The sequence below is a fragment of the Sorex fumeus genome, unplaced genomic scaffold, assembly GCF_029834395.1.
Source record: "Sorex fumeus unplaced genomic scaffold, SorFum_2.1 ptg000122l, whole genome shotgun sequence".
NCBI lineage: Eukaryota > Metazoa > Chordata > Mammalia > Eulipotyphla > Soricidae > Sorex > Sorex fumeus.
The window spans coordinates 56,726,577-56,752,110 of NW_026606179.1; positions in this window are offsets into that span (position 1 = coordinate 56,726,577).

Here is a 25,534-nt window from a genome sequence, read left to right on the forward strand (position 1 = left end):
CAGGCATTGTCACCTCAGCAACTGAAGGTCACATCTGCACAGTGTGGGCAGTGGTGCCCACATCAGAGCTTCAGAGCAGCGTGTGGGGCATGGAGAGAATTTCCAGCCCCTCCCTGCCTGTCTCTCAGCGCCCACTCAGAGCAGCATGTGGGTCATGGAGAATCGCACAATCCCCGCCCTTCCAGGCCCTTCTCCCATGCTCCAACTGTGCCCTTGGCGCCAGCCCTTCTGATCTCCAGCAGTCCCCAAGCTTGTCCCATCTGGCACCTCGAGGGGTTTCCATTCATCCCTGCCCAGATGCCGTGGGAGGAAGCCGAATCCCTGTGGTCTGTCTGCTTAGGTCTGTCTCTATCTCAGGGGTCTCCCAGATGCCCATCCTCCTCAGGGCAGGATGAGGGCACCCCTGCTGCTGTTAGGCCACCTGGCAGCAGCCAGAGTTGCAAGTGTCAGCAGAATCTGGGTCTTCCTCCAACAAAAGAACCGAAGTCCAGGACACAAGGAGGCCAAGGGAAATGTGATCCAAGCAGCTAACAAGGGAGACACTGACAAATGAAGTGTCGACACAGTGAATTAAAGTACCTGGGGGAAACTGCATTCTGCCAGAGTAGACACAGAAGCTGGAGAGCCCTGGAAAAGATGAGACTGGACCAGAAGACCCGCTCCTGCCTACTGAGCGAGCAGAACAAACCATCCTATTTAATAACTGCGACACCCTCCCCTGCTCCCCAACCAACACTCTTCCTCAGATGGTCTGAGAGTGGAGGGCCAACTGTACATAATAAATAATCCAGTTTAACTGAGTGTTAAAAGTAGGTTGAAGGGATATACACTACAAGCTTTCAGGATCTGTACTGCAAACTGCAATACCCAAAAGAACAAAGAGTGACAGAGAGAAAGAGGGAGACAGAGAGAGAGAGAGAGAGAGAGAGAGAGAGAGAGAGAGAAAGAGAGAGAGAGAGAAAAAGAGAGAGAGAGAAAGAGAGAGAGAGATGCCTGTCATAGAGGCAGGCTGGGGATGGGGAGGGATGGTGGGAGGGAAATTTGGGACACTGGTGCTGGGAAATGTGCACTGGTGAAGGGATGGGTGTTGGAGCACTGTATGACTGAAACCTAATCATGAACAGCTTTGTAAGGGTCTGTATCACAGTGATTCAATTAAAAAAAATAAAAATAAAAAAGTAAATAAATAATCCAGCCCTGTGATGAGGATTTCAGTTAGATGGGCCAGAACTCAACCAAGTGAAACAAGAACACATGGACATTTTCTATGCTCAGAAGTTGTTATTTTGAAAGAAAAGATCACTGTTGCCTTTTATGTCACATTCCAACATGCAACAGAGAGAAGATCAATCATTCCAGGACAAGCCAGGCGACATGGGAGGCCACAGTTTAACATGTATCTGTGTCACAGGGACTGAGACAACTTCAATTCAAAGATGAGTCCAATGCACATCTGTCCAAGTGTCAATCTGAGTCACAAAAGTATCTGGTCCACTCCCTCCCCCCACATGCTCGGGCTGAGCCTCACACACTAGTGAATGTATTCCTGAACACATCATAAGACACTCCCAACCCATTCTTCATAAGTACCACACCACATTTGATGGGGTTCAAATAGCAATCAACCAATCACAGAAGGAAATATATATATATTTACAAATATACATATTTTCGCGCGGGTCCGGAAAGCGTCCTGGAGTGTGGCGACGGCTGGGTAGTGGAAGTAGTGTCGAGAGTGGAAATCTGCCAGTGGGGTATTTATCTGGGTAGGGTGGGTCTCCTGTGCACAATTCGATCCCTGGGTGGTTGATGGAAGCAGACAGGGCAGGGTAGGGTGGGGCTCCTGATTAGAATCCCTTTGTCACCTGTGGTGGTGGGAGCAAGCAGAGAAGCTCTGTCCCTGGGTCCGCCGAGCCTGGAGTCCAAGGTCTCAGAGAGTTCCACTTATCTTGTTCTGTGGGTCTTCAGTTGTGCGTGGGTCTCGGCCGGAGCTGCCGCGCGGGTCCGGAAAGCGTCCTGGAGTGTGGCGACGGCTGGGTAGTGGAAGATTTCCACTCTCGACACTACTTCCACTACCCAGCCGTCGCCACACTCCAGGAAGCTTTCCGGACCTGCGCGGCCGCAAGCGGCCAAGCGACACATCATAAGACACTAAATACCCATCTTCTGGAATTGTCGTACCATATTTGATAGGGTTCAAATATGGTAACACCTACAAGGGTGATTAGAGGTCACCCCAAAAGCCTCTATACCTCTCGGAAAGACTGGCAAGCTACCGAGAGTATTTCGCCCGCACGGAAGAGCCTGGCAAGCTATCCGCTGTGTACTCGATATGCCAAAACCAGTAACTACAACTGGTCTCATTCACCTGACCCTGAAGGCTTCACCGACATGGCAGCACTGAGAAGGATGAGAAAGGAGAGGCCAACAAAATCTCAAGGCCGACCTAGGCTGCCACAACGAAGGAAGACAAAAATGATCGTCTGTACTTTCAATGCACGTACGCTAGCATCAGATGCATCCATCGAGGACCTGATGGTACAAGCGCGAATGATCAAGTACGACATCATTGGTCTGACCGAGACAAGAAGGCACGGATCTCACCATGCCGTTTTCGACACTGGAGAAGAATTGTTCCTCGGAACATGCGATAAAAGAGGTGTTGGAGGCATCGGTGTCCTTGTCAACACAAACTTGGCCAAGAGCATTGATTCATTCGAATGCCTAACAACCCGAATCGGACGTTTACATTTGAATAGATGTGGCTCACTGCCTGCAGTTTCTATCTTCGTTGTCTACACACCAACATCTCATTATGATGAAAGAGAAATCGAGAAGTTCTACATGGAGCTAGAGAAGTTCTATAAAGAAGACCACACCTTCTACAAGATCATTGTGGGTGATTTTAATGCCAAGATAGGACCGAGAAGATCAGCTGAAGAACTTCACATCGGGACCCATGGCCTAGAATGGAACGAACAGGGTGAGAGACTGTCTGAGTTCATCATGTCGACCAAGACCATTCATGGTAACTCACAGTTCCAGAAGGCAGAATCTAAACGATGGACATGGGAGTCTCCCGGTGGACGATTCCACAACGAAATAGACCACATCATATTCAATCGACGGTTTTGCCTGACTGATGTCGCTGTTGTCCCAAAATTTCGAACGGGATCGGACCACCGTCTCCTTCGTGCAAAATTCTACTTCACAGAGCGGGGAGAAAGGGCTGCAAAGTTCAAAAAGAGAACTCCCAGAATGACCACCAACTGGGAACTCTTTGGTACTATTGCGGCAACATGGGAAGATGCCATTGTTGACAACATTGACGAGGAATACAATCGACTGGTTCAGCACCTTCATGAATGTGCGAGGAACGCCAAGAGAGAGATAGCCACAAAAAGTCGCCTATCTTCGAAAACTCTTGAGCTAATTCGCCAGCGTGGTTTGGCGCATGCCTCAGGCAACCGCAAGCTAACGTCCGAGCTTGCAAAGCAGTGCAGAGATGCGATCAAGGAAGACCTCAAAGAGAGAAGAGCAGAAGTACTGGTAGATGCGGCAGAAGCCGGGAAAAGTATTCGTAACGCCCGCCTGTCCTTCGCCAACTATAAGACCATGATGACTGCCCTCCGACGTCCTGATGGATCCATCACATCCTCCAGAATGGCAATGGAGAAGATTATCCATGACTTCTACTCAAATCTCTTCGATAGCCATGTCCACTTGCCGACATACCAAATTCCACAGGATGGGTATGTCGTTCCTAACGTTCTCCCTTCCGAAATCCGACACGCCATTTCGTTGGTAAAGAAGCAAACAGCACCCAGCCCAGACAAGGTCAGACCTGAACACCTGAAGAACCTGCCGTCAGTACTCATCAATACACTGGCTCGGCTCTTCACTCGCTACCTGTCTGAATGCAAGGTTCCGTCCCAATGGAAAACCAGCAGGACTGTACTACTGTTAAAGAAGGGAGACATCCATGACATTGGCAACTATCGCCCGATCTGCCTATTGTCTGTCATCTACAAGCTGTTCACTCGAGTCATCCTGAATAGGATTGGCAGAACACTAGATGAAGGACAACCATGCGAGCAAGCAGGTTTCCGCAAAGGATTCAGCACCATCGACCATATCCACACGGTAACCAAGCTCATTGAGGTTTCTCGGGAGTTCAAGATGCCGCTCTGCTTAACGTTCATTGATTTAAAGAAGGCCTTTGATTCTGTTGAGATGGAAGCGGTCATTGAAGCCCTAGCCAATCAGGGCATTCAAGCCCAATACATCAGGATCCTCCGTGAGCTGTATTGCGGATTCACTACCAGGATCTCACCATTCTACAAAGAAGTGATCGTTGATGTCAAGAGAGGGGTGCGGCAGGGTGATACCATTTCACCGAAACTGTTCAGTGCCACCCTCGAGAACATCATGCGACGACTGGAATGGGAAGGAATGGGAGTGAAGATAGATGGTCGGCAACTACACCACCTCCGCTTTGCTGATGACATTGTTTTAATAACACCAAACATCAGCCAAGCGGCACAAATGCTAGCCGACTTTGACCGTGCGTGTGGAAAGGTAGGACTACAGCTGAATCTTACGAAGACAATGTTTATGAGAAACAGCCTTGTTCCTGACGCCCCATTCGCTCTCAATGGAACGACCATCTCCGAATGCAACAGCTATGTGTACCTAGGTCGAGAGGTCAACATGACAAATGACCTGGCACCCGAGCTGCGCAGGAGGAAGAGAGCGGCTTGGAACGCCTTCAAGAACGTCGAAGAAATAGCTAAGAGGACGAAGAACCTCCGGCTCCGGGCACATCTCTTTGATTCCACTGTTCTTCCTGCATTAACATATGCCTCAGAGACCTGGGCCCTACGCAAACAAGATGAGAATGCCATTCAGGTCTCCCAAAGAAGAATAGAAAGAGCTATGCTTGGAATATCACGTTTCACTCAAATGAGAGAACGAATCCGGAGTTCTGACATCCGTCGACGATCAAGGATCAGGGACGCTGTCTCATATGCCAAGGTGTCGAAAATCAGATGGGCTGGTCACGTAATGAGATTTAAAGACGACCGTTGGACTAGAGCTGTTACTGATTGGATTCCACGGGATGTCAAGAGACCGCGTGGCCGCCCACCTACCAGATGGTTAGACTTCTTTGTCAAGATCATGAACGATCGGTTTGAGGCCCTCCATGTTCCCGGAGCGAAGAGATGCCATTGGGCTACACTAGCACGCGACAGGGACAAATGGAGACGTTACTGGCGCCCTCTCGAGCAAATCGACGACTAACGGGAAGTTAAGTGATTAAGTGATTAAGTGATACATATTTTCAAATATACATATATCTATATATATGAAAGCTCACATCACTCGACCTTTAACAACATTTTAGTGATATTCTAAAGAACGTCTTAATGGTCCTTGCCAAAATAGAACAATCTTCACACTGTTTCTTCTGTGGATTTTTTTGTAGCATTTTCAGCAGTTTTTCATAACAGATAATACAAAATATATTATTTCAATTGTGCTTTGGGACAGGGATTGGGGTTTGGGATGGAAACATCCCAAATTTGTTGGTGGGAAGGTGTAATGATGGTGGGACTGGTGTTTGAATATTAAATGTAATCAACATTGTAAACCACCTTATAAAATAAAAAAATATATATTTAAAGAAAAAAATAAAAAGAATACAGTCCATAGGAGCACATGGTCTTGTACTATGAGAATTGTCAAAAGTGGGCCCGGAGCAAGGTGAGCATGATTGATGAGACTGCAGCTAGTCCAGGTAGGAGACGGGAGTTTTTAGGGACTGAATGTCCCTCTCCTTGGAATTCCTACCACCCTGTAGCCTGGAACAGTGATGAGGGCTCTCAGAGTTCCCAGTCAGGTCTCAGCCCTCAAAGGGTTCAGCTGCATCCTCCACAACCCAGTACCCACATGATCTTCTCTCTCCTTAAGGCCCATCTCTTCCAACTTCATCACTTACTTAACAGGAAAACACATCAGAGACAAAAGCATGGGGCCTTCAAGTGGGATCTTGGGTTCCATTCAACCCTCTGCCAGCGCCTGTCGTGATGAATGACTGAGAAGATAGGTGACACTTGGGGGAGGAGGGAACATCCTTCACGGTTACTCTTGTCCAGCCAGGCCAACATGAAGACCAGAGGATGCAGTGCTGGTCAGGCCTCGTGCTGAGCATTCCTGAAGTCACTCACAGTGCTGTGTTGGGGGGTGGGGCGTAGCTATTCTTTGGGGCCCCGTCGTACCAACCCTACAATGCCAAATATGAGGCTTTCTGCACTGTGAGGCTGGGGCAGGAATTTCACCTCTGTACACCTGGGTTGGCTGGCTCGGAGAGGAAAATTATACACTTGAATGCAGAGATATGAGCAAGTCCCCCAAACAGAAGCAGACTGGCTCTCCCTGGGCCCATCATCAGGATTCCAAGCTTTCTAGGCCTGGGACAGATCAGAGAGGTTCCAATGCCTTTCCTCCCCTCCTACCACCACTGACCACACATTCCCGCCTGCAGGAGAAAGTGGCCCAGCCCTGTGTATGTTGGACCCTGAGTTCAGCAGGCAGGAAGGAAAAGATGAGCAGAGAAGGACGACCCTTTGACCTTGACGGGTAGCTAAAGCTACCTTTAGCTCAGAAGCACTGGCGAATGTTCCAGAAATTACATAAGCTGGCTGCTAAACAATGTCTATTTGAAGTCAACCTGCAGGAAACTCACAAGTCAACAAATTATATTAAAAACTGGGGTGACAGATACTCCGAATCAACACCTTCTGATTCCAATGTTATTTTGCACAATCTTTATGTTCTTTTGACTATTTTTTCCTACTGTTTAAGATGGAAAGACCATCTGATGATATACGACTGCTTATCTTTTTCTGACAGTGAAGAAACTTTGGGTTGGCAGCTTAAAATCAATCACGGTGGGTGTATTTACACTCCAGAAATTGGCAAACACGGCAATTCAAGCCTTAATTTATTGTTTTGATGATTGTCTAGACCAGGAGCTGGCAAACCAGCCCACAATCTGCTTTGGTACAATCCTTAATCTAAGAAAGAATTTTTATTTTTTTTCTTCTTCTGCGTTTTTCAAGCATAAAAGGAGAGTGGGTGGGAGGGAGGAGATATTTGACAAGCAGACGGCATGTGGCTGCAAACCCTGAAATATTTACCACAGGATCCTTACCCACAATGCTTCCCCAACCTGATGAAGACAATATTAATAATGTAAATGAAATGAAAGGTGCCTGACTGGCTGTGGGCAGGTTGTAAGCTGCCGCCTCTTTCCTGGTCCTGGTCCCTTGGGCTTGGGAGCCAGGAGATAGAACATCCCTGCCATGAATCTTCTCAAGCTCTAAGTGCCACTACCAGGAAGTCCAAGTCCTTCTGAGGGTTCCCTGTGGGCTTATTCCCCCTCTCCTGGATTCTGTGCTGTGCACAAAGGAATCACCAGGAAGTCTATCAGCCTGGGAGGTGGGGTTCGGGCGTGTTTTGCACAGGTGGGGTTGAAACAGGAGGACTTGGTCCCTGGGTCATCCTGGCTTTATCTTGCTGGAAGGGGCATCATAGTACCCCTCACTGGCCCCCTATCTACCCCTACCATCTTCCCCTTTAACCCACACTGGAGAATTTACTGAGCTCCTGGTTGCCAAATTCTATTTGTTCACAGAAACTGACTTGGGGAACAGAGAAATTTCCCTTTGAGGGTAGGAAAATCTGTTTCTTTCCCCCACTTCCAGGTTTTTAGTGGTGTCCTACTAATAATTATAGCTATAAAACAAATCACAAGCAGACGCAAGTTTAATTTCACACCTACGGGGACTCAAGAAGAAAAAATCAGTGTAGGGCTTGTAGACTGGAGAGGGACAGTCCCGTGGCCGTGACCCGTGGGGTCGCCCCCCTGGATGCCCTGTAAGAGCCAGGACACTTCTCCCGGCTCTGTCAGGAGGCTGCGTTTCAGGTGGGAACTTGTCTTGGCATTAAAGAACAAAGGTTACAATGTTATTTTTGCACTAGCTGCTTCTGAAATTTACTTCCAAATAAGCAATATGCTAAGGGTGCCAGCATTTGGGCAAGTCTGCACTGAAGCGCATGTTCTAAGCTAAAAGGAAACTAGGTGGGCAGAAGTGGGGGAAAAAATACCCGCCAAATCCCTTGTGAAGGTGTTGCGGATGAGTGATTTTCAGTGCCCAGGGGAACACAGGTGTCAGTGGGGGACAACTACAAACGGTGAAAACTAGGGCCGGCTGCAGCTGTTACCAGCGCTCAACCCAGTGCCCTGGCAAGTGTCAGCCCTCCCAGGTGAAGCAGCCGAAAACCCCCGTGATACATCCCAGGTCTGTTGGCTCTGCGTGCAAGAGAAATTGGCATGCAACCAAGGATTTGTTCCCAAAGTTCCACCAGGGGCTTGTGCGCAAGGGACCCGGTGTGAAAGATAAGCATCTTCCAGCCCAGCTTGCTGACGAGATCCTGGTAGGGGGCTTCAAGCCCAGGTGCAGAGAATTCCAGAACTGCCATCCAATCCGATGACTCTCTCGTCTGTTGCCAGGAGACGGGGCACTCAGCTCCAGGAGCTGTGCAAGGCCCACCGGTGTGAAGCTCCTAAGAGGTGTTTGCTACACACGCCTCTTGAGAACAGATCAGCCCCCTGCATCGCAGGTGTCACAGGCCTGGTGGAGAGCTGCATTCGGGAGTCGGGTGAGAGGACAGAGTTCCCATCGCCGCCAACCTCAGAAGGTCAGATAAGGGCAGCTACCTAAGCCCTCTGAACACACCTTGCTGAGGATGGCAGGGAGGTTTGCAGGCAGAGACTTTCTTAGCTCGCTCTGCAGAATTTACAGGCCAACTAGTGATTTTAAAAAGTTGTTGAGTGAGCTCTCAGGAATTTCTAGGTGAGGCTACTTGATTTCATTAGGGTCCAAGTCCAGTTTTGATTTCAAAAGGATTTAGGTTCGTCGGGAGATATAGTATAGAGAGTTGGGCTTATGCCTTGCACATGGGTTTAATCCCCTGCACCACATATGGTCCCCCTGAGCATCACCAAGAGTGATCCCCAGAGCCTAGGAATGGCCCGATCATGCCCATACCCCAACCTCCCCCCTCCACACACACACACACACACACACACACACACACACAAAGGGATTTAATTCAAAGGCAAACAGCTCTGAATCTAGAACAAAGGAATATTTTGATATCCATCTTAGCTCAAGCAAGACCTTATCTCTGATACAAAGAAGCAAACTAAAGACCATGTTGAATGTCTGGACCAGCCTTGTTAGCATTCCGGTCACCTCTCAGTTCTGTGAGAAATTAGAAACCACTGTGCTTGTCTTTTAAATCTAGTCTTTACATTTTTAAGAAAAATTTTATTTCATGTTGGGCATCCTGATTTACAATACTATTAATGGTAGAATTGTATGTATAAAACATTCTACCACTTTGCCTCCACCAGAGTCTTTGCTTCCCTCCATCATCACTGTCCCAGTGTCCCAGCCATCCTCATCTCATTCCCCCTCCCGTGCTCACCATTCCCACCAACTCCGTCAGAAGCACACTGTGAAAATCTAAAACAGTGTTGGCATGGATGTGGGGGAATGGACTCTATGCCACTGCCGGTAGGAATGTTGACTGGTCCAGCCTTTTAGTAAAACTCAAAAAACCTAAGAATTGAGCTTCTGTATTACCCAACAAATCCATTTCTTGCCATCTAGCTCACAGACCCAAAAACTCTCCAAAAGATGACATCTTCACTCAAATCAGGTTCTTAGGGGGATGGGAAGTATGCCTTAGACACGTGCAACACTCACCTACTTCTTTGAGGGGGCCAGGTGAACACTGCACCATGGGCATGTGAGGTGTGTGCCCTTGACCTCTGAGGACCATCTTCTCTGCCCCGCAACTATAATTTTAACCAACCCCTCCTCTCCACTGCCAGTCCCCTATTGTTGCAAAAATCTTGAAGATCATGTTGAAAGTTCTGGATTTAAGGAAAAGAAAGCCCGATCTGTGAAACTGAATTCTTTCTTGAGACAGAGTATGCTATGGAGTAGTCTCCAGGAACCAAAGTAACCCTGAGAAGATTTGTGAAAAAATGATTTTGAAAGGAGACCTAAGAAAAAAATCTTAAAAGTCCCTTTCATGAACTTTTGAAAGTAAAATATCTTTACCCTTCTGATTGTATTGCTTTTTCTCGCTCTGTGATTCCCCCCTTCTGACCTTGCTTCCTTCCTGGGGACCCCTGTCCTACCACTTGGCCCTAGACCCACTACTGCAGCATTCACCTGTGACATCTGCCCTTAGAATATCTTGGAGACACACAGACATATGGCCCCAGTTGAGAAACACTGGATTAGACAACCTTAACTTAATTTGCCAGAAACACAATTTGTTCTTTTTAAAACCCAAGAATTTTGTATTATTTACTTGTCTTTTGGTTACAATTTTAAAACAAAGCTGTAAGAACTCTGCATGCATTCATCGGTATGCCCGTGTGTGCCTGTGTTTGTATGTTATAAATGGGATTTTTTAGTACCTCCAGATGGTATTGCCAAAATTAATTTCTAAATAGCCCCACTTAATTGGCTTAAAGTTAATGTTTATATAAATCAAATGTACTCTCAGAAATATACAAAGTAACTCAATTGTTTTACAAGTTCACATGACCTAGAATAACCCTTGATAAATAAAAGCTAGCGTAAGTTTTTTGTTTTAACTAAAATACTCATGTCTTACTAGTTAATGATGACAGATCCTTGGCCTTTGATCACAAAACCTAGATGACTGAGAAGTGAGGAGGGTGGGAGGAAGCAAGAGGCAGAGTAGAATGACATGAAGAAAGACGTGAAGGTTCTGCACTTTGCGGGTGGGAAACATGTAATAACTTTGTACATCAAAACCACATTCATTAACCTTTGCAAACGTATTACCTAAACTACAACAAGAAAACATGTAAATGGCGGGAGAAATAGTACAGTGGCTAGGGCTTTTGCCTCACATGTGACTGCACAGATTCGATTTCCAACACTCCATATTGTACCCTGAGCCCTACTAGAAGTGATCTTTGAGTGCAGAGACAGAAATAAGTCCTGAGTAACACACACACCAACACCCACACCCACCCCCCCCACACCACAATTTTAAGAGGGACATCCTTAAAATTATCAGCATTAAATATAATGCTTTTGTTCTACCTTTGTCTACTTAAACTCAAATAAGTTCATGTTATCCATTACAGAATATGTCAGTAAGAAAAATCACATGATAGCTATTTAATGTCTCATAAAATTTTGTAACTAGTCTTCACATAATTGTGAAAAACAAGTGAATTAAATAGATGTTTCATAAGAATATATCAAGTTCTCAACAATAATTCTTTATGGCAGACCTAACAATGCTTTCTAAAAATTTATTTTGGATAACTTGAATTTAAAGTTATACAGGGAAGACTACAGATGTGGTCAGCAGTACAGGGCCTGCCTTGCTTGGGGAAGACCTGCTTTCACTCCCCGGCACTTCAAAATATAATACCATGTAAATAACATTATACTGAGAAAATATGAGCACTATTAAAGAACTGAATAGTTAGGTCATTTTCAAATAGGATAAAGCATTCAAACACTAATTACTGAGTATGGCTTTATCTATGTGTGACTTCCTTTCATATCAAAGACATTTGAGTTTATTAGTAAACATGTTTTGTGCAGCAAAAAATATATTATGAGGAAGATAATACTAAAATATCCTATAAATTATGAATTTACCAACCTGATAATTCTTTTTTCACCGCTTAAATTATTATTGTTGCTATTTTATTGAATCGCCATGAGATACAGTTACAAAGCTTTCATTTATTTGTAAGCTTTCATTTCATTTGATTTTCAGTCATACAATGATTGAACACCTGTCTCTCCACCAGTGCACATTTTCTACCACCAATGTCCCCAGTATCCACCAGTATCCCATCCCAGCCCTCCCCCTGCCTCTATGACAGACAATTTCCCCCAGCGATAGCACAGCGGTAAGGCGTTTGCCTTGCACGCAGCCAACATGGCCAACCCGAGTTCGATTCCTCCGCCCCTCTCGGAGAGCCCGACAAGCTACCGAGAGTATCTTGCCCGCAGGGCAGAGCCTGGCAAGCTTCCCTTGACATATTCGATATGCCAAACACAGTAACAACAAAGTCTCCAATGGAGACGTTACTGGGCCCGCTAGAGCAAATCCATGATCAACGGGAGGGCCTTTACTTTCACTTTACTCTCTTTCTATTGTTGGGCATTATGGTTTGCAATATAGATACTGAAAAGCTATCATGTTTGGTCCTTTATCTACTTTCAGCACACATCTCCCATCTCGAACGATCCCTCCAACCATCATTGACTTAGTGAACCCTTCTCTATTCCAACTGCCTTTTCCTCCAGCTCATGAGGCAGACTTACAACTTTGAATCAATATTCCTGGCCATTGTGTCTACTGCCCTTGGGTGTCAGTCTACTGCCCTTGGGTGTCAGTCTCATAATATGTTATTTTATATTCCACAAATGAGTGCAGTCATTCCATGTCTGTCCCTCTCTTTCTGACTCATTTCCCTTAACATGATGCTCTTCATGACCATCGACTTATAAGCAAATTTCATGATCAACCTGGTAATTCTTAATGTAACAATCTACCATTGCTTGCTTCTTTGTTTTCACCAAGAGTTAAAGATCTTAGGTATTAAGAATTTTAGGGGGCAGAGCAATATTACAGCAGGTAAGGTGTTTGTCTTGCACACTCAGGTATGATTCCTAACATCCCATATGATCCCCTGAGCACTGTCAGGAGTGATTTCTTAGTGCAAAATCAGATAACCTCTGAGCATCACGATGTGTGACCCAAAAAGCTGAAAATAAATAAATAAAAAGAATTCCAGTCAATGGATGTAATTAAAACTATCTAGCTATAGTAAGGGTGAAGAGAAACATGTTAGTGAAGTAGGCAAGGAGACAAATTATTGTTCCAGTATGAAAAGGAAAACCTAAGATAAAATCTGAATATCTGAATAAATATATGGGTTGTAGACATTTTTTGGAAAGAAAATTTTGTATGTAGCCAAGCCAGCTAAAACTGGAATGATTGATTTAGGTTTCTTAAAAAGGTTTCTCAAAATTACACTTCTTTGTTTTCACTTAAGATATTGTGAAAATTTGTGAATTTTTCTTTTCTTTTTTTGGCCTTCTGAATAACCTACCTGGAAAGCAAAGATTCCATGGTTTACCAAATAATTTACACTGCTTCACATTATCTTTATCAGGTCTTTAATTACATAAGAAGGCCCAGTCTTTTCAACGTCAAGTAAGCTAAATGTTGCACAGCAGAACCTGGCAAGCTACCCATGGCATACTCGATATGCCAAAAACAGTAACAATGATGGTCCTCATTCCCCTGACCCTGAAAAAGCCTCCACTATGCCATTGGGCTACACTAGCATGCAACAGGGACAAATGGAGATGTTACCGGCACCCGCTCAAGCAAATCGATGATCAACAGGATGACAGTGATAGAGTGATACAGTTGGTCACAAATCTAACTTTCTAAGTTTCCCTTTAAAATCTAAAAAATTGGTTTCAACAATAATTGAATATCATTTCCCAATGATCTGTGGTTCTATCTGAGTAAATGTTCAAATCTTTTGACCTTTCCCAAAATTAAGTGCTAATTGGAGTCTTTTTGACCTCAGTGTACTTTGAGCTTTCCCAGAGGGTCCCTGGAAAATCTCCAAGCATTTGTCTTCTGTCTGGTAAAAGAGAGCCATCAGACTAATTAAGTAAATATCCTACAGCTTTAAGCCTTTCCACTAGAGAACTCCACATGCTCTGGGTAATGAACATGGTCTTTGCAATCCACGTTAACTGACTCCCTCATTGTGTGCATCTCTGTGTCATCTGAGAAAAATGTTTTCCATATTCCTTTGACTCCAAGGTGGGTAGGGGACCAGCTAATGTCTGACAGTGAGATTCTCGCCCAAGAGATTTTGCCAACACAAAGCCAACAGGTGCCGATCATTCTTTCTTTGAATCTGGTGAGCAAAGTTTGCTGCGTGGATAGGTTTGTCCCCCACATCGTCCTCCCTGCATTCATTCCTTTCAGTGATCATTAATACTGACTTCCCATGGATTCTTGATCAGGGAAGCACCAGAATCATCCCAAACTCTGCACCAGAAATGCAATAACAAGTCTCAACAAGCGTCAGTCTCTGATGCTGTCTGGGGCTTTCAAACATTTTCTTAACGCCAAATTTTCTCTATAAATCACTTTTTGCTGTCGTATGTGCATGATTGGATGATGCACTTCTAATCTCAGGACTCTGATAACGAGCAAAAAGCACATCCACGTTTCAACTCCCAAACACTCTTTTTATTGGGAAGAGTGCAACTGTCCAAATAAATGGTTATTTGAGTTAAGATGAATATCATATCTTATCAGACTTTACACAATCCTAAAGGAATATGTCTTGGAAACCTATTTTACTCAAGACCTGAATTCTCATTATACTGTTGCATGCTGACTAGCAAACGAGTATACCTTTATAAAACTTTAACAACATGTAAAAGCCAATGATATCTCCTGTAAAACAGTGTTAGTTATGCCCATGTGATTAATTTCTTTAAGTACAGCATGTGACCATGAAGCCTTGAAAAAATGAGGGAAAAGAATAGTTTTAACCTATAATTTATAGTAGAAATACTTTCTCAAATAATATGGATCACCTAATGCTGATCATTAATTTGGGGTTGTAAAAATAATTTAGTTCATCATATCCCCAAATTTTGTCTCGTTAAGCAAGACAAAGCAATTTAGACAGTAGGAAATGGGTCACTGTTTCTAATGATGATCCATTTGGAAATAAGAAGTACACAAATCCTGGTTTCTTCTTCAGGGATAGAGAACATAAATCTGAGAAGAAGGTCTTGCTTTCAAAAAAAAAAGCAGAAAGAGAATGACACTATATAATGACTGAGGCTACATCATACACCAGAGCTGCACTGAATCACATTTTGTCTGTGGACAATATATTTTCAATCCAATTAAATTCTTCCCCCATGTTCTCTCCACCCCCACCCCTGACACAAACCAAATAATAATTAAATCAGATTTTATAGAAGCAGTTGAACATAATTCAAAAAAAGGACTCACCATCATAGTCAGGAGCATCCAAATTTGGAATAAGAAAACCCTCATGGGGTCCCCCACCTTCAGAAGGGCAAGAGATGGGGGAGTTGGCTCCATAGTTTGTATTTAAAAAAAAACTTTTAAACAACGAAAGAGCCTCTCACACCAGACTTACTGAATTAGAATCTGTCTTTTAACAAGATCCCAAGTGATTCATCTGCAAATTAAATTTGGAGAAGCATGGATCTATGATTCATTGGCAATTACCAGTTGTACTCTCAGAAGAACAAGGTGAAGAGAATAATACTCTTGGCTCTGTCATGGAGAAATGTATTTCTAGTCACGGAAGAGAATATTCTGAAAGCAAATACCAGGATGTGCCACAGCTGTAGGAAGCCAACCCACACTTTTAAAAACAAAAACAACTCTGGATAGAGGATCCTATCCTATGAAAAGTCACGTCAAGATAATCAGTCCCGGGGCTGGAGCTATAGCACAGCAGGTAGGGCATTTGCTTTGCACACGGCCAACCCAGGTTCAATTCCCAGCATTCCAAGTGGTCCCCCAAGCACCACCAGGAGTAATTCCTGAGTGCAAAGCCAGGAGTAACCCCTGTGCATTGCCGGGTGTGACCCAAAAAAGAAAAAAAGAAAAGATGATCAGTCCCACATCTTATAGTTTAATAGCCTTGAAATGTGTCCTAGGAGTAATGGTATTATCTTGCTCTAAGCCAATTCAGATATAGCTTAATTAAGTAATATACAAGGTCATGGAGCGTGGCTGGCAGTGTGATTTAGCACAGAACGAAGTTCTGCTCTCCCTGCACCCAATCATTGGTTGGCATCAAATACTGGGGCAGAAAAACTGTAAGAAAGGTTCTGACACTGCAGATCTACCCGCAGAAACCTCTCCAATCTTTCTGCATTGAATCCTGTGCTGATTCTAGAGGCTCTCTCCTCAGTTATCTGTTGACAAACATTTTTTATCTTTGCAGCTGCCAACAACCAGCATTTTCGGCCTCAGGTTATGTCCCAGGTTGGCTCCCTCCCAAATGTCATTCCCTGCGAGGTCCCTTTCCCCCTCCCAACAAATACATTAGAGTCTTTGAATGACAACATAAAATTAAATGGAAAATGACATTCATGAGGAAAGATGTTCCTTTCCAGTAACTGAGACTTTTCACCCATCTGTCATTGCTTCCTTCTTTGTCTGCCTCACGGTTTTCCACAAATTGATACAGCTTGATACAAATATGATCATTAGAAGATTTTCATACATTAATGCAAATTATGCACTGTCAATACTTACAACATTCTGCCTGAGTTGGTGTCCTCTCATGAAAATGAGAAGCAAAATCAAGTCACTTTCCTCTGATTCAGCTCATCACTAAAATAATCATAAAATACTCCCAGTAAAATTATCAAAAGCATGCAGCTTTAAATAATTTAGATGATTTTTTTCAAACCTAGAATACTTCAAATTTGATTACTTAAGTAGAATGTATTACCTTCTAATGGGGAGGCATATATGGATGGATGGATGGATGGATGGATGGATGGATGGATGGATGGATGGATGGACACAAGGCAAATGTATATAGATGAGCGAAAAGATAGATGTAGGTGGGTGGGTGGGAGGATAGCCGAAGATGGACGAAGAGAAAGATTTTTGGACAAACAGGTAAAAACTAAACAGGTCAAAATCATTGGATGGATAAATAGAAATGGATAAAAAGAGTCGACAAATATTAAGTACTGAACAGAAGACCAAGAATTGTTAATGGTGCTAGTTATAGTACAAGATTCAAAAAACCTATTTTTAAAAAATGTTTAAAATTTGTCTCAATCGTAAATCTTTATTTCTAATTTATAAAACATAAGTTTATTTGCCCCCTCCTTCCCTCTTTGTTCTGTCCCCACTGCCCCACCCCTCCCCCCAAAAGGAAAAGAAAATAATTAAGTTTCTCAGGTCAGGGACATAACAGAGGGTAAAGCACATGCCTTGCAGCTGTGATGTCCTGGATTCATGTTCCAGCACCACACAAGCCCAAGCTTATACTAAATGTGGTCCCCAGGATAACAACAACAAAAAAATCAGATCAGGCACCCTGGAAAATGTGGCAGGAATTAAAAACCAGGCATCAGGATAGGGACATATTGAAAAAAAAAACCAGTTCAAGATTAAAGAAGGATAGTTACTTGACAGTGAATAAAACTAAGTATTTAAAGCATGCTACATAAAAGAAACCAATGTGATGAAGCAGAAAATAACACCAGTATTTTTAGTCATTCATTAGTTCAGTCAGTAAACAATCATTTATCCCCTTCTCCTGGAAGAAAGTCCCAGACAGATCCAGGTCACTCTATCCTTGCTCCATAACCACTTATGTTATTTCTGCTGGGAGAAATAAACTCATGCACTGATGAATGAAGGGAACATGTAATTCCACCGACTACCCTTTCAGGCTATTTTAAGTAGGAAGCCATAAATAAAACACTGGCAAGTTGGTTTAAGGTTAGCTCCAATAGCACTTTAAAAGTTAGGATGATTGTTCATATTTAGTTGGATTTTTCCTTTTAGCAAATTATTATAGCCTAGAAATTGACATTAAATTTCTTGTTTAACAGTGGACTCAAAGTGTTACTGGAAAACATACTCAGTAAACAGAGGACTTACTGTGTCCCATAAGGTGAATGTCAGGTCACCCTATGTTCACCTAACCTACAGAGTCTGGGACTGAACCTATCACCCTGAATCTCGGGGAAGTTGTGTAATCTAGGTTGGGAATAGGTTTAAGTCTTTTAGCTCCAGAAAAACATGAGTGGCCTCCATGTGAAGCGCAGGCACACAATATGTTTGCTCACACATCACGTGTATTATTTGCATTCAATTTTGCAGCTTGGGGTGTGTGATTTAACATATATGATGGGCTTAATGAGAACACTGAAGTAGGGCCATGGTTCTGGTCTTCCAGCAAGCTCTGGGAACTGGCTGAAACTGGTTTTCCAGAGTCTTTTCTTTTTCGAAAAATTCATCACCACTGGGTTGCCTGACTTGTGGTCTCAAACACAAGACAGTCCTCTTATTTTTTTTTTCTTATTTGAAAACGAAATTTCAGTGGAGAAACAATACACACACACACACACACACACACACACACCTCTCATATGCATGAAAAAAGGTGCAATCACTCAAAATGGAACCCATCATGTACTGGGGAAACTCTAAAATAGCAGGGACAGTCACTCCCACTGGTGGTGGAATATAAGTTGGCGCATCACAGGTCCACTGTTATCCTAATATCTTCCAATGACTCTGGACACACGATTTGTTTTCCAGTGGCATATCAACTAATGTCAATCAACAGAGGTGACTAAGTGCTGAGCTATTGGCACTCTTGGAATAAGGGTATCTCTTGATGAGGAACAACAGCTACGGAGACAACAGCTAGACATTGGGGTATGGAGACAGAGAAACAGATTCACCTAGGTCCTCCCTACTCAACTCACCAGGTTTATAACAACTCAGCAGAACAACACAAAATCTGACAAGAGAACATAGTTGTTTCAAGTGACTAAATAAGCCCAAAGGAACATAGGGTCTCGATTTCCTCCAGGACCACGTGTCCAACTGACTCTCAGCTTTCCCTGCACTTCAGAGACGTGTCAGAGCTTCAAGAGACAAGTGGTATACTGAAAACAAATGCATTGAGAGTCTTCTTAGAAGGGTGGGGATTCTTCATCGCCCAAACTCTGTATCACCCAACTTCCATCCGTCTTATGGTTCTGTTGGTTGGGTCATTATATAGTAAGGACAAATAGAGGGCAGTATTTGATCTCCCCTCACACCTCATCTCCAAAGGTGTTCCCAGTGATTGTCTCATTGGGATGAACGGACAACCAAGACCAGAAGTATTAAGGCAAAGCTTCTACCTTAATAAACATAAAAAGCAAAGCAAAGGCACAGAGGTCAATTGGATTTTGGGGGGGGTGGGGGAGGGGAGGGGGTGGAGCACACGTGGTGGTGTCCTGTGGCTACACAAAACTCAGTGCTCAGGACTAAGGGTTCAGGGGATGAATAACAGGCCACCATATGATTCCAGAGTTCAAACCTAGGCTTCCTGCATGCAAAGGCTACATTCCAGCCCTTTGATCTCTCTCTCCCTGCAGAGACAAAAGAAACTGGTTCTCAAAGCTGATATTTTGAAAAATGCTGTCACCAATATCCACGAAGATATCCGTTTTTTAAGAAACTTTTATTGAATTATTATTAATAATGAGACAAGTATAGGTGAATATGAGAAAAGAAGATTTGGATCACACTAGAGATTGCTTCAAAATTTCAATACAGGAGGAACTCAAAAAAATTTAATGATGAACTTAAACTGCAAATTTAAGAAATGCCCCCATATAAGAAAACACCAATAGTAACCATGATACCCCCCTACAAAGCAAATAATAAAGAAGAAAATCAGAAGATTGAGTAAATCTCGGAGGTCCTATCCAAAGATTAATATTCCAGAAAGTGCAAATGAAAGAATCAAGCAAGAGAAATTTCTAGTAGTCAATTTAACCAATTTTTTCAGCACTGAGGTGGAGTTTCAAACTGAGGTGACTCACCAAACCCCAGCGTGATATAGAAACCACACCTAGCATGTTTTCAAGTTTCAATTTTCAAGATGTTTCAAAAAGAAAATGTTGGGAGTATCCAAAGGGCTAGGTCTTCAACCTTCAAACAGAAAATCAACACACTGTCAGATTTCTCAACAGACTTCTAGAGAGTTGGTGATTTAAGACTTCTCATGGAACTGTGTAGATGAATAAGGTGGAACTAGAGGATCTTGAACTAAATGAAGTCAGACAGAATGAAAGGGACAGATAATGGTCTCTCATACGTGGAGCCTGAATATACACAGTGAGATAGCAGTAAAGATCCAGAGGCAATATAACAAGATAACTGACCAGAACATTGAGTTGGGAGGGGTATCAGGGAAGGGGCTGGTCTCTTGGGGAGAGAGACAGGTACATTGGTGATGGGTGTGGTGTTGGAGTTAGGTCCATGAGAAACCAATACTATTGTAAATCAAAACGAAGAAATGTAATAATTAAAAAAAAAATAAACTCACAATACAAAGAAAGGCTTTTTAAAAAGAGTTCTCAAGGGAAAAATGACTTTCAATATGGATTATATACTAAATATAACCTTATTTTTTAAGACATGGAAGTGAACACTCTAATTTTAACTTTTGTTGAACTTGATACTTGTTAGAGATAACTACCTATTTTGTGTTTTGTGGGAACAGGCTCTATAAAAACTGTCCACGAACAAACGAAAGTCTGTGTACCATGTTTGAGAAGAGAAAAGTATATCCTTACTGTGTTCCCAGAGATGTGAGTTTGTTTGGTTTGGGTTGGGTGTGTAGTGTGTGTGTGTGTGTGTGTGTGTGTGTGTGTGTGTGTGTGTATGTGTTTGGGAGGGAGGGGGAAGACACACCCGGCTGTGCTCAGGATTTTCTGGCTCTGTACTCGTGGATCATTTCTGGCAGAGCTCGGGGGACCATGCCCACTGCCAGGATTGATTCCAGGTGCAAGCAAGCACCTTACCCAACATATTGCTCTCAGGCCCAAGTTTATTAATTAACATGGAATTTGATTTGTATCTCCAGCCTCCTAAAAAAATATTTTGCTTCTAAGAGGGAAATGATCTACCACAGAAGACTTATATGGCCTATATTCTATAACCAAATCTTATTCTTTATTCTAGCAAAATATTCAGGCTGTGTTAAATAGGTCTGAATTTATAGCAATCAGAAGAAATGTTAAAATTAATCTCTCTCTATCCCTTACACATGAAAAATGATGTTAATTTATTAAAAATTATCTAGTAATCTAAATTCACCAACTCTTTAATGCTTAGAACAGTGTGTGTGTGTGTGTGTGTGTGTGTGTGTGTGTGTGTGTGTATGTGTGTGTGTACTTCCATCTCTCTGAACATTCTCTGTTTTCACTGATGGAAACAACTCAACCCCTGGGAAGGCTGGATGGTGGAGAGGTGGAAGTAAAAGTTTCAACCCTCTAATCACAAGGTGGCTTCTGGAAACCAGCCCCTCACCAACGGGGTGCCAGCAGTCATCCCATTAATAGAACAAAAGACATAGAAGTTGCTCCTAGGAATGTCCAGGATTTCTAGCTGCTCCATTGGAGAAACAGAGGCGGAAACTATATATCTTTTTTTGTGTGGAGCCAGGCAGAGGATGTGGGTGCAGTGTCACACCCAGCAGTGCTCAGGAAGCCTTGCAGAGCCAGGGATCAGACCCAGGGCCCCGACAGAAAGAAGACTACGCCCTCTGGTCCACTGAGACAATTCCCAAACCATCTATTTCCTGTTTTAAATTACATAATAGCAAAAATTGCAAACAGACTATTGTTAACCATAGAGCCTAAAATTTTTTTTAAGTAAAAGGTAAAGGTAAAGGCCCTCCCGTTGATCATCGATTTGCTCGAGCGGGCCCAGTAACGTCTCCATTGGAGACTTTGTTGTTACTGTGTTTGGCATATCGAATACATCACGGGGAGCTTGCCAGGCTCTACCGTGTTGGCAAGATACTCTCGGTAGCTTGCCGGGCTCTCCGAGAGGGGCAGAGGAATCGAACTCGGGTCAGCCATGTTGGCTGCGTGCAAGGCAAACGCCCTGCCGCTGTGCTATCGCTCCAGACTCAAATTTTTTTTTAATAAAAAATTAAGTTTATTGACCAGAGAGATAGCACAACGAGTACGGCATTTTCCTTGCACACAGCCAGCCCAGGTTTGATCCTGGCACCCCATATGCCCTCCTGAGCCCTGCCAGGAGTGATCCCTGAGCACAAAGTCTCCACCAGGTGTGGCTCCCAAACCCAATAAACAAATTTAAAAAAATAAATAAACAAAAAAATTCAAACCAGGTGAATTTTATTTACCTTCCTATTTAGTAGACGTGGTTTAGAAATATTTCTACCTTGAATGTAAAACAATCAAATGTGGTTGCCATAGAAATACCTGCACCAAATTATTGTGGCTTATAATTGATCAAGAAGAAAGTTGATTCTAGAACAAAAGGCCCTTATCCCCTACACATTGGCAGAGTAGAAGTACGGTCTATGCATTTGTCAAAGCCTCCAGGCCAACAACACTGCAGAAGAACCAAACTACAGTAACTAAACTGAAAAACTTGTCTGCAGGTGTGGGCAGATAGTTCAGGGCCAAAGTATTTGCTTTGCACACGGTGACCCTGGTTTGGTTTCTGGCACCACACCTGGGTCCCTTAAGCCCAGTCAGGAGTGCTCCCGGAGCACAGAGCCAGGAGTATACCAAGAACTGTGCCAGGTGTAGTCCCTGAACAAAAACAAACAAAATAAAATGTGTCTGCCAAGGAGGCAGGTATGGGGGTAGGAGAATCTGGGGATATAGGAGGCGACAAGGTCAGAAGAGAGATGTGATTCATGTTCGAACATTGTAGGCCTGAAACTGTTATGAGCAACCCTGTAAATCATCGAACTTGAAATTCTTTTAAGTAATAAATATTTTAAAAATTATCCATCTGTCAAAAAATGCACTGTGGTATCAACATCAAGAGCAATCTTTCTCTCGGTCTCTATCTCTTTGTCTCTCATCATCTAGAAATATCCAGCCCTCCCCAACAAAAAAGGGGGGGTGCAAAATATGCCACTATAGTCCTTGGTAATCGAATATCAAAATTTTATGTTCTCCATTCTTTCTGTACCAAGTTTAAATGTAAGTGCTAGCAAGGGAACATTACCACATGTCTGTCTGCATGAAAAATTGGCCACTTTTGCTGTATAATGCATCCCAAAGCTCTCCCATCAGAGCGTTATTTCTTTATTATTGAAATGAGTCTCTGGTTGCCAATGATGCAGAGGGAATGGGAGATAAAGCCCGTACGTCCTCTCGCCCGGAATGTCTTCTTTGAAGAGGCCAACAGCACTTTTCCTGCTGCGTTTTCCTTTCCATCCCTCTCGGAACGGAGAGAACATATGTGTTATCCAAAATCTCAGCTAGTTCTCAGCCACAAGCTTCCCTACAAGCTCCCCAAAGCTTTCAGTCAGCTCAGAAAATAGGAGTCAAAGAGGAAGGCTTTGCTAGAAGGAAAGATACACTAGGATTCAAGGCGAACATTTGCAGGAGCTCAGGGAGACCCTGTAAAAAATTCTGGTCATTCCTGCTTGTTTGAGAGAGTCGTTTGCTTGCCACTCTGTAGATTTTGATTCAGTTTGCATAATACCTGCATCTCATGGAGATGACATTTGGCAAGGTCGCACCTCACACATTAGGTCACTTCCTTCCAGACATGAACCATATCCACTGAACTACACTGCTCCCTCGGCCCATTTCCCCGTTTTCTGCCTGTGGGGCCCACAAACCAGTTCAACCTTGTTTGGTCTCTGAATCCTTTTCAAGGAGTTCCACTTAGCAAGACTACAGCTGACCCAGGGTCTCTCCGACATATTTTGAAGAGTGAACTCCAGGCCCCCAGCAGCGACTGTCTAGGGTGCAAGAAGAAAGCTTTGGAAAAATACCTGAGGAGAAAAATCAAAACAATTGTTTGTAAATGAGAGGACTTTAATTCCTTTTAGAAAAATAATAAAATAAATAATTACAGGGTCTAAACCTCTATGGCATTTGAGTCATCTGATGGCTACAGTAACACCAGAAATCTACAAAATAACTACAATGTATCATCCCTATGCAACACTCCGTGTCAAGAAAGAAGACAAAGGGGGTTGGAGCAGTAGCTCAGCCGGTAGGGCAATTGCCTTGCACGCAGCTGACTCAGGTTCGATTCCCAGTATCCCATATGGTCCCCCGAGCACTGCCAGGAGTACTTCCTGAATGCATGAGCCAGGAGTAACCCCTGTGCTTCGCGGGGTGTGACTCAAAAAGCAAAAAAAAAAAAAAAAAAAAAAAAGAAAGAAGACAAAGGCGTTGGGGGTACACTTCCCATCTCCCCCTCCTGGCCCTGTGCACCCCTGAACCCCTTGAAATCTACAAGCACCAAGCAAAGCAGCCCATTTCTTTATTCTCCACCGCCAATAAGAATGAACCAGGAAGAGAAACAAGCACAGGCAAGAAATAAGCATGCGGCCTGTAGGAGAGGGAAAATGTCAAGATATTTTTATTCCTCTGCCCTCCCGGCTAGATCGCGGGGCTAGCTGGGCTGGCATCTCTGGTCAGCAATCTCAGCCTTTCCTCCTCCATCTCAGTGTGCAGAAAACAGCTTCCTCCTCACAGCCCTGCAGGCCTGACAGAGGTAACAGCTTTCAGCCGTTCCCAGTCCCTTGGTGACCCAATAGAATATCATTAAACTCTCTTCAGTGGGCCCTCTGATTGTGACAACTGTCTCCTGCAGGAAGCCCTGACTGTCAGGGTAATGACGGTCAGACCTATTCCCAACGCCAGCCCTCAGAGCAGGAACACGAGAGAAGGTTGCGCCGGGGTTTCATACATCAGCACACAGACCTTCTCCTTGAAGGGGAAAACGGACCTTGGGATTTTGCAGCAGGCTCTAGCCAACACTAATGATGGCGTGGAATGCGGATTAACTTCTGGGGGGAGCTGGGCATCTTGTTACCTGTGGGGAATAGCCGGACTGCCCTGGAGAGCATCCCCAGGGGAAAGATGCATTTGATATGTTGTTTTTATTCCAAGTGCTGAGCTTCTCAAGCAACCCCAGGGCCTTCTGGAAGAGCTTTTCCCTCATCTGCCCTTCAGGGCTGCCCTTCAGGCCTCTGATGCTAACGGCATGCTTAGGGTGAGAAGTGGGGTTCTGTCACCTGGGATAGAGCCAAGGTGACGCCTACTTCCGGGCAAGGACTCTCAATTCTCAGAAAGAAATAAAGTATTCAGTTTGGCTCAGGGTAAGCACTCGGCTGGGATTTGAGGTTTCTTAAACTGGGTTCCTCGCCTAGGAAAGGGATTGACCTGTCTGTATGATTGATAAGTTCTTGCATCAGTGGGATCCACACTCAATCAAGTTTCTAAAGAGAAATTCTGAGAGTAAATTGTGAGTGAATGAGGACAAGTGTGTAGGGAATGGGACTAATTTAAGCAAACCGCTCGGCCACCCTGCACCCCACCCCGGGGAGTTGGGGACACAGCAGGTGACTTTTGCATACCTTAAATACTTCTTTGTGTAGTTGCTGCCACTCTGCCTGAGGATGTTCTCAACCTGACCCACCCCGAAGGCTGAGAAGTGCCCACTTCTCTCCACTCAGTGACCCATCTGCTGACAACAGACCCAGACCCTAATGCTGGGTGAAGAAACTTGCCCAGCTCCCGCCAAAATAGAACAATCTTCACACTGT